At 40.1% G+C, this 10,121-nt stretch overlaps 1 long non-coding RNA gene across 1 annotated transcript in view; it reads left to right on the top strand.

Annotated features, from left to right (window-relative positions):
* The first annotated feature begins 1,086 nt into the window (after nucleotides 1-1,086).
* Nucleotides 1,087-10,121, top strand: part of LOC137097770 (uncharacterized) — a 166,543-nt gene continuing 157,508 nt past the window's right edge. The window contains exon 1 of the long non-coding RNA XR_010910426.1: nucleotides 1,087-1,268. This is a non-coding gene — a long non-coding RNA (uncharacterized lncRNA). The remainder of the gene's footprint in view (nucleotides 1,269-10,121) is intronic.

Genomic DNA, 10,121 nt, shown 5'->3' with positions numbered 1-10,121 from the left:
AGTAAACCTTTATTTTACATAAGGTAAACCATTGTATCCACAGATTTTGATGTCCAGAGGGGAGGGGGAGCATGAAACTGAACCCCAGTGGATACTAAAGGCCCATTTTATTTCTAAAAGCAGTTTTCCAAGCTCTGCTCTTCTTATTAAAACTGAATAAGAAAACCTTTCTGTGATCTAAAGTCAATCATTTGCTTCATTTTCCCTGCTCCTTCTATTCACTATAGCTCTTCCAGCTCCCCCCCCCCCCCCCGAAATGCTACAGAATGTATTGGGGGGTTCCTTGTTGCACGGACTGAGTTGTGAAGCAAAGGCAGGTGTTTCTCAAAAGAAAGAAATTCCCTGTGGCAGTTTAATAAATTAGGCAAGAGGTGAGTGAATCTGTGGGATTTTTATTTAGTCCAGGATCTTCAGAAGGCAGCGTAGACTTCCAAAATTGTCAACAATTGAAATAAAATAAATCTCAGAAAAGAGAAACCAAACTAGAAGTGGCCAGATATCCTTGTCTGTTTTGAAAAAAATGATGATGATGATGATTATTATTATTATCGGATGTTTCTAAGACCAAAGTCTCTTTTTCAGAGGAACAAAAACAGTCCAGGAAGACAGAAAAAGTTAAGGATTGCATTTTGTCCATACCATCTTAGCTCATGGAAGGGCGGTTTAATCCAGTAAGGATAAATTTGGGTCTTTATGCATGGATATGAGTGATAAGCTGAAGAGCCCACCAAAGGCTGAAGATTTAGATCCTTATCTAGTTTGTGCCAGGATTACTGCAGAAAGATGGGTATGTGTGTGTTTGTGTGTGGTCATTCCTTCTGTTCGGGTGAAGAATGAGGCATGTTTCATCTGTACACTCTTATCCTGCTTTCTCCATGATTAATTTTTATACATCCAGATGTAATTCTTGAATGACCTCTGGCTGAGCTAGCCCTCTCCTCTGGAAAGATTCCTGTTTTTCACTTTGCTTGCTCAGTTTCATGGCATTTTATGTTTCCTTCTTACATGCAGAAATAGGACGTGGTTGTCTCATCATAAAAGACAAAGTCTTCATTTTCCTCCTTTTGCTATAAAACTGGAGCCAATTAAGTTTTCACTCACCCCAGGAACATACAAGTTTGTAAGATGTAGTTTATCAGCAGGGAAGTTACAAATTACCAGTTTGGCTTGACTGCAGACATCAAGAAGAGATCTTAGACTGGCATCTCGTTACTGGATCCTGCTGAGCTTCCGCTTCCCCCTCCCTGGATCATCCATCAAAACTCAGAGTAAGCACTTTGATACTATTATATGCAGGAAATTAATTAATGTGAAAGATAAAATGCAAACTGACAAAATTAAAGGGTTTGAAAGTTGTACTGATACCCTACTGCTCACCTATATCACCGGAGATACCTCTGCTTGAGAGAAATATAACATTTAAAACTTCAGATACTCTTAAATGCATATTTCTTTATCAAAGCATAGGTTTGCTTTAACTTACTCTTTATGTATAGAGAACTTTTCTGAAATAGGCACATGGAGCTGAAACACCTGTTGGTCATAACATGGACCTCTTTCAAAAGTTTGTTCCTGAGAACCAAAATATTCAGATCACAAATCCTGCCTAATTTAAAAGATTTGTTAGTATTGTCCCACAGCATGCTGATCTTCAAGAATTTCAGATTGAGCTAAATGGATGCTAGGTTTGGGCACATATTATGAATTAAGCTGCTGTAGTCAGCTCCACATATGTGTAGTCAGCTCCACATATGAGAGTGTATATATTGACATTTTTTCCCATATAGGACAGTGGTTCTCAACGTTTCTAATGCTGTAACCCCTTAATACAGTACCTCATGTTGTGGTCACCCCCAACTATAAAATTATTTTTGTTGCTACTTCATAACTGTCATTTTGCTACTGTTATGAATTGTAATGTAAATATCTGATATGCAGGATGTTATTTTCATTCACTGGACCAAATTTGGCACAAATACCTGATATGACCAAATTCGAATACTAGTGGGGTTGGTGGGGGGATTGATTTTGTCATTTGGGAGTTGTAATTGTTAGGATTTATAGTTCACCTACAAGCAAAGAGAATTCTGTACTTCACCAACGATGGAATCAAACCAAACTTGTCACAGAGAACTCCCATGACCAACAGAAAATATTGGAAGGGTTTGGTGGGCACTGACCTTGAGTTTTGGAGTTGTAGTTCATCTATATCCATAGAGCACTGGGGACTCAAACAATGATGGATCAGGACCAAACTTGGCACGACTACTCAATATGCCCAAATATGAACACTAGTGGAGTATGACATTTGGGAGTTGTATTTGCTGGGTTCACCTACAATCAAAGAGCATTCTGAACTCCACCAATAATTGAATTGGGCCAAACTTCCCATACAGAACCCCCATGACCAACAGAAAATACTGTGTTTTCTGATGGTCTTTGGTGACCCTTTTGACACCCCTCATGACCCTCCCTGGGGTCCCAACCCACAGGTTGAGAGACACTGATATAGGATTATCCAATGCCCCATGTGAAATGGTACTGGAACAAGAAAAAGTTTACTATCTCTTCCTCAGAACATGTGAAATATTTAAATGAGGGGAGTGGAAGCTGAAAGAAGAAACACAGTGGAAGATGTTTTCCTCACAACATGCATACATTAGGTCCTTTAATTAAATTTGTTGTTGTTGTTATGTGCTTTGAAGTTAGTTGTGATTTATGGCAACCCCAAGGCAGATTTGCTGTGAGGTTTTCTTCACAAAATGTGTTCAGAGGCGGGTTTGTCACTACCTCCATGTGAGTCTTACAATTATAGCACCATATTTCCACATTTCATTGCCATGGCAACATCCTACGGGATCTGGGGATTTGCAGTTTAAGAAAGGGCAGTTCGAGTTCCCAGACAAAGACCACTCTTAGTGCTCCAAACTACAAACCCAAAACTGCATAGGAAATGGTCTTAGCTATTAAAGTAGAATCATAGTGATATGGTTGTGTTGTATGAAAGGGCCCTCAAGAAAAACTGGACCATGTATGGCTATTCCACAACAAAGTATGTAAGCAATTCTGATAAGATAATAATGAAAGTTTGGTGTACTTAGCTACACGGAGTGAGATTGCCCATAGCAGTTGGTTGCTCCCATTTTGGTAAAGAGATTTGACTGCCAACCCCCGAAATAAAGAGACAACACAACAAATCTGAGGGTTCAAATTGGGCAACATTTATTAAATGTTACCTATTTAGATTTATCCTAACATAACTTAAGGGTGTCTGGAACTTGGTGTAGCCAAGCCAAGGTAGCATCCCTACCCGGCTTAATATAACTTTTATGGGTGAAACACCTGGGTTCCCTGGTGATCTAACTGGGCAACCTTTAAGGGAAATGGTTTTAGCTACCAAAATATTTTTAGCTACCAAAATAATATTACAGATGTCAGCTCTTTCAATGTGGCAAGTTCTGTTCAGACCTCCTTTTCCCATGATTCAAAATCACACGAGAGGAAAAGTGGGGCAACACTTGCTGCCCCCACTAACTTCAAGTTTGTGCTGTCTCTGCTCATGCACCTCTGCATGGAGGAGCATATCTACTAAGGGGGATCTGCTATATTTGTATAGGCTCCCCATGTGACATGTATTCCAAATTCAATATGGTTTCATTTCACAGGAGAAGTTCATGTTCAATTTCCCACTGACACATATTCCCCTCTGTCCATGTATTGAAGAGAGTCAATGGGAATGTGATGAAGCTATGATGCATGGCTTAACTTTCTACCTTGTTTATCTCTCTATTGGTTTGTTCATTCACGTGAATCCATGGTAGCACACATTGTTCTCCACTTCCATCAAGTAGGTTTCATGGCTTGGTGGGGACCTGAACCTGTTTTTTCCCAATTTCCAGTCAAAACACAACAGTATCTTACATTGCCTAACCAATGATTTGTTTAGATGATGGTAAACAGTTGAATAGGGGAAGGTAGCAGGTAGCTTAGGTGAGACTCCATTTGAAGTTTTAGGAATGATTCATACTGGAGATATGGATATTTGTTTTCAGCTTTATAATCAGCATGTTACTGAACCAAAATAGGTTTGCTTATAATGGATTATTATACCAAGAGGGAAAATGGGGAAAAAAAACTTCATACAAAATCACAACATGCTGAGGACAACATAGCAACTTCTTTGTTGCTGCTGAGTTACTAATGATGGTTCACATTATAGTTTTTTTTCTTTAAGTGCATCTGTTACTTGTTGTGTGGTCATTAGAAAACTCTAATAGTCAGTACAATATGTTCTAGCGATTTCCTATATTTAATGCTAGGCATATAAGATGAAAGAACCATAGCCAATAATGCAGGATTGCAGATGTTAACTTTGTTGGAAGCCAAGAAATATCATTTCTAGTCAGTCACTCACAATCAGTTTCAGACTTTTTACAGTTTTAACTTTTTACAGTTTTCACATGACAGAACAAAGTTGAGTCACACCAAATAAGTTGAATGTGAACATTATCTTTTTTTGGTAAGTTTGGTGCCATGTTAAGAATTTTACATTTTGAACCTCTTATTGTGCTAATCACATTTGATAGTATTTATTATTCAGGATTTCCTTGTTTCTTGCTATTATATATATATGATATGCGGTGGAGATTGGCCAACTGGCATATTTACTATAAAGTCATCCCATTTTTCTTGAAGTTTATTTCAGGATCAATTTTTCTAAAGATATAGTTGACCTATTGGCATTACATCTATATCTATATATATATATATAAATCTGTTAGGTTGGTTCAACAGGACAGCAAAACTCCACAACCTCCCAACGAAACTTAACCAAAATTCCCATGCCCATAACACAACCCACAAGGTACAAACATATCTACTCAAAATGAAAAACAACACAACAACACACTCACAAAACAGCAAAACAACAAAACTCAAAAAAACCCAACGAAACTTAACCAAAATTCCCATGCCCATAACACAACCCACAAGGTACAAACATATCTACTCAAAATGAAAAACAACACAACAACACACTCACAAAACGGCAAAACAACAAAACTCAAAAAAACCCAACGAAACTTAACCAAAATTCCCATGCCCATAACACAACCCACAAGGTACAAACATATCTACTCAAAATGAAAAACAACACAACAACACACTCACAAAATGGCAAAACAACAAAACTAAAAAAAAACCCAACGAAACTTAACCAAAATTCCTATGCCCATAACACAACCCACAAGGTACAAACATATCTACTCAAAATGAAAAACAACACAACAACACACTCACAAAACAACAAAACTCAAAAACTCCCCAACGAAACTTAACCAAAATTCCCATGCCCATAACACAACCCACAAGGTACAAACATATCTACTCAAAATGAAAAACAACACAACAACACACTCACAATACGGCAAAACAACTGAGCATGCGCATTGGCGCCCAGCCGCAAGTTCCCTGGGTGCGCACACAGCCTTCTGGCCAACGTTCCCTCTGCGGAAGCCATGCCCACTCCAAGCACCGCCGCGCTGCTTCCCGCACACCCCCCCCCTGCCGCATGCACACACACAACCCCACATCCATCACTCCCCCCACCACCGCACACACACATGCAACCCCACACTCCATCACTCCCCTGCCGCCGCACACACACACGCAACACCACTCCCCCGCCGCCGCACACAAATGCAACCCCACGCTCCATCACTCCCCCGCCGCCGCACACACACATGCAACCCCACGCTCCATCACTCCCCCTGCCGCCGCACACACACGCAACCCCACGCTCCATCACTCCCCCCGCTGCCGCACACACACACGCAACCCTACTCCCCCCGCCGCCGCGCGCACACACGCAACCCCACACTCCATCACTCCCCCCCACCGCCACACACACACACACAACCCCACGCTCCATCACTCCCCCCGCCGCCGCACACACACACACACAACCCCATGCTCCATCACTCCCCTGCCCCAATCTTACCTCCTTTTACTTCACGCCACCTCCAAACCCCACCCCGCCCCTTCCCGCCCTGTCAAAATCCAGGAAAGACAGGAAGAAAGGAAAGAAGGAAGAAGGAGAAAGGGAAGTAAAGAAAAAGGGGGAAGGAAGGAAAGTTAGAGAAAGAAGGAAGAAGAAAAGGAAAGAAAAGGAAAGATGGAAGGAAAGAAAAGAGAGACAGCAGAAGAGAAAGAAAAAGGGGGAAGGAAGGAAAGAGGTAGAGAAGGAAGAAATGAGAGACAGAGGGAGGGAAAGAAAAAGGGGGAAGGAAGGAAGGAAGGAAGGAAGGAAGGAAGGAGAGAAGGAAAGAAAAAAGGGAATGAAGGAAGGAAAGAGGGAGTGATGGAAGTGCGAAGATGTAGAGAAAGAGGGAGGGAAGGAAAGAAGGAAAGAGAGAAGGAAGAAAAGAGACCAGAAGAGAAAGAAAAGGGGGAAGGAAGGAAAGAGATAGAGAATGAAGAGGAGAAGGAAAGATGGGAGGGAAGGAAGGAAGGAAGGAGGGAAAGAAGGAGAGAAAGAGGGAAGGTTGGCCACAGCAACACGTGACAGGTAAAGGTTGTTATTTCTATTATTATTATTATGCTATTATTATTCCTATTAGACCCTTTTAGGGGGAATGGGAGAGGTGTCAGGTCCCAGAGGCAATGCATTGCATTATTGTTATTGTTATGATGGTGGTGAAATAAAAGGGAATAAAAAGTGAAAGAAGGAAGCAAACAGGGAGGGAAGAAAGGCAAAGGAAGAAAGGGGGAGGGAATGAAGGAAAGAGAGAAGGATGAAACCAAGTAGTGAAAGAAGGAAAGAAAGAAAGAGGTAGAGAAGGAAGAAAGGAGAGAAAGGGGGAGGAAAAGGGGGAAGGAATAGGTAGGTACCTCTCTTTCATAATAGTCCAGATATCTACCTCAACTTTGATAAGTTTTACTATAGGCCACAGCAACGCGTGGCAGGGCACAGCTAGTATATATATAAAAATGCTCTGTGCATAATGAGTTCCTTAAAAACAAAAGAACCAATGAACAAAATCACACCAAATTTGGCAACAAAACATCTCACAACACAAGGAGTGACCATCACTCAAAAATTATGATTTTGTCATTTGGGAGTTGTAGTTGCTGGGATTTATAGTTCACCTACAATCAAAGAGCATTCTGAACTCCACCAATGATTGAATTGAGTGAAACTTGGCACACACAACTCCCATGACCAACAGAAAATATTGGAAAGGTTTGGTGGGCATTGACCTTGAGTTTGGAAGTTGTAGTTCACCTATATCCAGAGAGCACTGTGGACTCAAACAATTATGGATCTGGACCAAACTTGGCACAAGCACTCAATACGCCCAAATATGAACACAGATGGAGTTTGGGGAAAATAGACCTTGACATTTGGGAGTTGTAGTCACTGGGATTCACAGTTCACCTACAATCAAAGAGCATTCTGAACCCCACCAACGACAGAATTGGGGCAATCTTCCTACACAGAACCCCCATCACCAACAGAAAATACTTAAGGCCATCCAGTCCAACGCCCTTCATCAGAGCAAGAAAACGTAATCAAAGTCCTCATGACAAAGAGCCATCCAGCCATAGAGATAGATAGATAGATAGATAGATAGATAGATGATAGATATTATTCACACACACACAGATATAGTATCATAGATTTGAAAGGGACCCCTAAAGAAGGACAATCTCCACAACAACACTGACAAAGTAACAACAAGAAATACTGTTTACCCACAAGCAGAAAGACATCACATTTATTAGAAATCAACACTTTCTCATTACTTTATTTTCCAGATCACCAGGCTGGGCCACAGCAACGCGTGGCAGGGGACGGCTAGTAATATTTAAATGAGGCTCAAGGATTTTTTTAAAAAGATCATTATATTGGTTTGTTACTAGAAATAACAGCTCTGCATTACCATGTAGAAATAAAAGACGATAGTGGGAGTTTTATGAAGTCTTTAGCCTTCTCTGTTTGTTTTTTTTTCCATGTCAGGAGTGACTTGAGAAACTGCAAGATGCTTCTAGTGTGAGATAATTGACTGTCTGCAAGGACATTGCCCAGGGGATACCCGAATGTTTTACCATCCTTGTGGGAGGCTTTTCTCATGTCCCTGCTGGAGCTGTCAGACAGGAGCTCACTCTGTTCCCCGGATCTGAACTGCTGACCTTTTGGTCAGAAGTTCTGCTGGCACAAGTGTTTAACCCATTGTGCCACCAGGGGCTCCTCTATCAAAAAGCGCTAGTGTCTCACCAGTCTACAAATCTCACAATTCCATAGCATTGAGCGATGGCCGTTACAGTGGTTTCAAAATTCATTTATTCTATAGTGTAGACACGCAGTCTACAAAAGCTTAACTACCAACCTTTCTCAGTTAGTCTCTAAGTTGCTTTGGGACTCCTTGTCAGTTAAAGTAACAGCTACCTTGGCAATAGTCATGTGATTTCTTCAAAATATTAAAGTTATCAGTGGCTGCAAAAGTATAATAGGTAAATGAGGCTACCCAGTGCAATGCTATTTTCCCTTCCCATTGCAATAATGACTATTTTGTTAATGTATAAAATATATCATTGTGCCAGAATACAATCTGAAGAACAGCCCTGCAGAGTTTGAAGATAATGTAAAAATAGATTTGTACTATTAGGCCTAATTGACCAGAAGCCAGAATAAGTGTGGACTGAAGCCAGGGACATTGTGATGGAAATATGCACAAAGACATTATCTGCTTCCAAAAACGAATTCTCAATGGATGTGAGCTTAAAGTCTTCAAGACATTAAGGACAGATGAGAAGTCAAAGGAAAAGGAGACACAAACAGAATCACAACAGGAACAGAGAACTACTATAATAATCAATACAGAGAAACAAGATGATGACAAAAAAAGGAGGAACAAGAGACTCCATCCACAAAATCAAAGAAATCAAAAGGAAATTTAAATCAAGAGTGAGAATGCTATATGACTAACAGGGGAATACACCGCAAGACCAAGTAGAAATAAAAGACGATAGAAAATAATGGAAAGTGCATTCTATAGCTGGAAGGACACAGCTTTGAAAATAATATAAGTTGTCTTTTACTCATAATTTGGATTGTTATGTGCCTTCATGTAATTTCTGACATGACGACCCTAAGGCAAACCTAAAATTGGGTTTTCCTGACAAGATTTGGCCTACATTTATGCTACACTAAAAGGATTTATAATCTTGATCTTGTTTTTAGAATATAAAATATGTTATTGGAGCCCTTCCTATCTGAAATGATCTTTTTGTTTGAGGTTAAGCATTGTTGTTGCCATCAAGTTGACTTAGACTTATGGTGACCCCATGAATCAGGCTCACAGTTTCCTTGACTGAGTCTATTTGTCTATAAGGCAGTTTTCTGCATTTCATGCTGCCTTCTACCTTACCAAACATTAATGTCTTTTCTAGTGAATCATGGCGACTCATGATATATCCAAAGTACAACAGTCTCAGTATCTTGGCATCTGAGGACATTCTAGGCTCTATAATCCATGTATTTGTCTTTTTAGTAATCCACCAGAACTCTTCTGTAGTACCACATTTCAAATGAGTTTAATCAGCTTTCTTCAATGTCCAACTTTCACTAGCATACATAGAAATGCAAAATATGATGGCATGGGTGATTCTATTATAAATGCTGAAAGTAAATAAATAAATCCTAATTTTAGTATTCAGGGATTGCAACAATGTATCTTTTAAGCACGTTGCTAATAGTATATCCTTTTTTGAGCTTTTCCCAGGCAGGACTTAAAAGCTCACCGTTTTGCTATTGGCTTATGCCTTAATAGCACCATCTATTGCAGTCCTGAAGAATGACATCCTTTACATCCTTACCTAAATTAAGGAATACTTTCAGAGTTTTGCACTTTTAGATCAGTTTCTAAATGGGATTTATATCTGCTACAATTATAAAAAATAATGTTCAAAAGAGAACAGTGGGGAAAAAGTGGGTTATTTTTCACCTGTGCAGGCTATATTATCATAAAGGTTAAACTGAGCTAGGAGGTGTTGTGATAGAAAACTGGCATGTACCTTTAGTAACAGCAGGTGGGATTTGGCATGCTTCTTTATAGACTCTT

The sequence above is a fragment of the Anolis sagrei genome, chromosome 1 (genome assembly GCF_037176765.1).
Source record: "Anolis sagrei isolate rAnoSag1 chromosome 1, rAnoSag1.mat, whole genome shotgun sequence".
Classification (NCBI taxonomy): Eukaryota; Metazoa; Chordata; class Lepidosauria; order Squamata; family Dactyloidae; genus Anolis; species Anolis sagrei.
The sequence above is the reverse complement of the archived record's forward strand: the minus strand, read 5'-3'. Positions and strand labels throughout refer to the sequence as shown.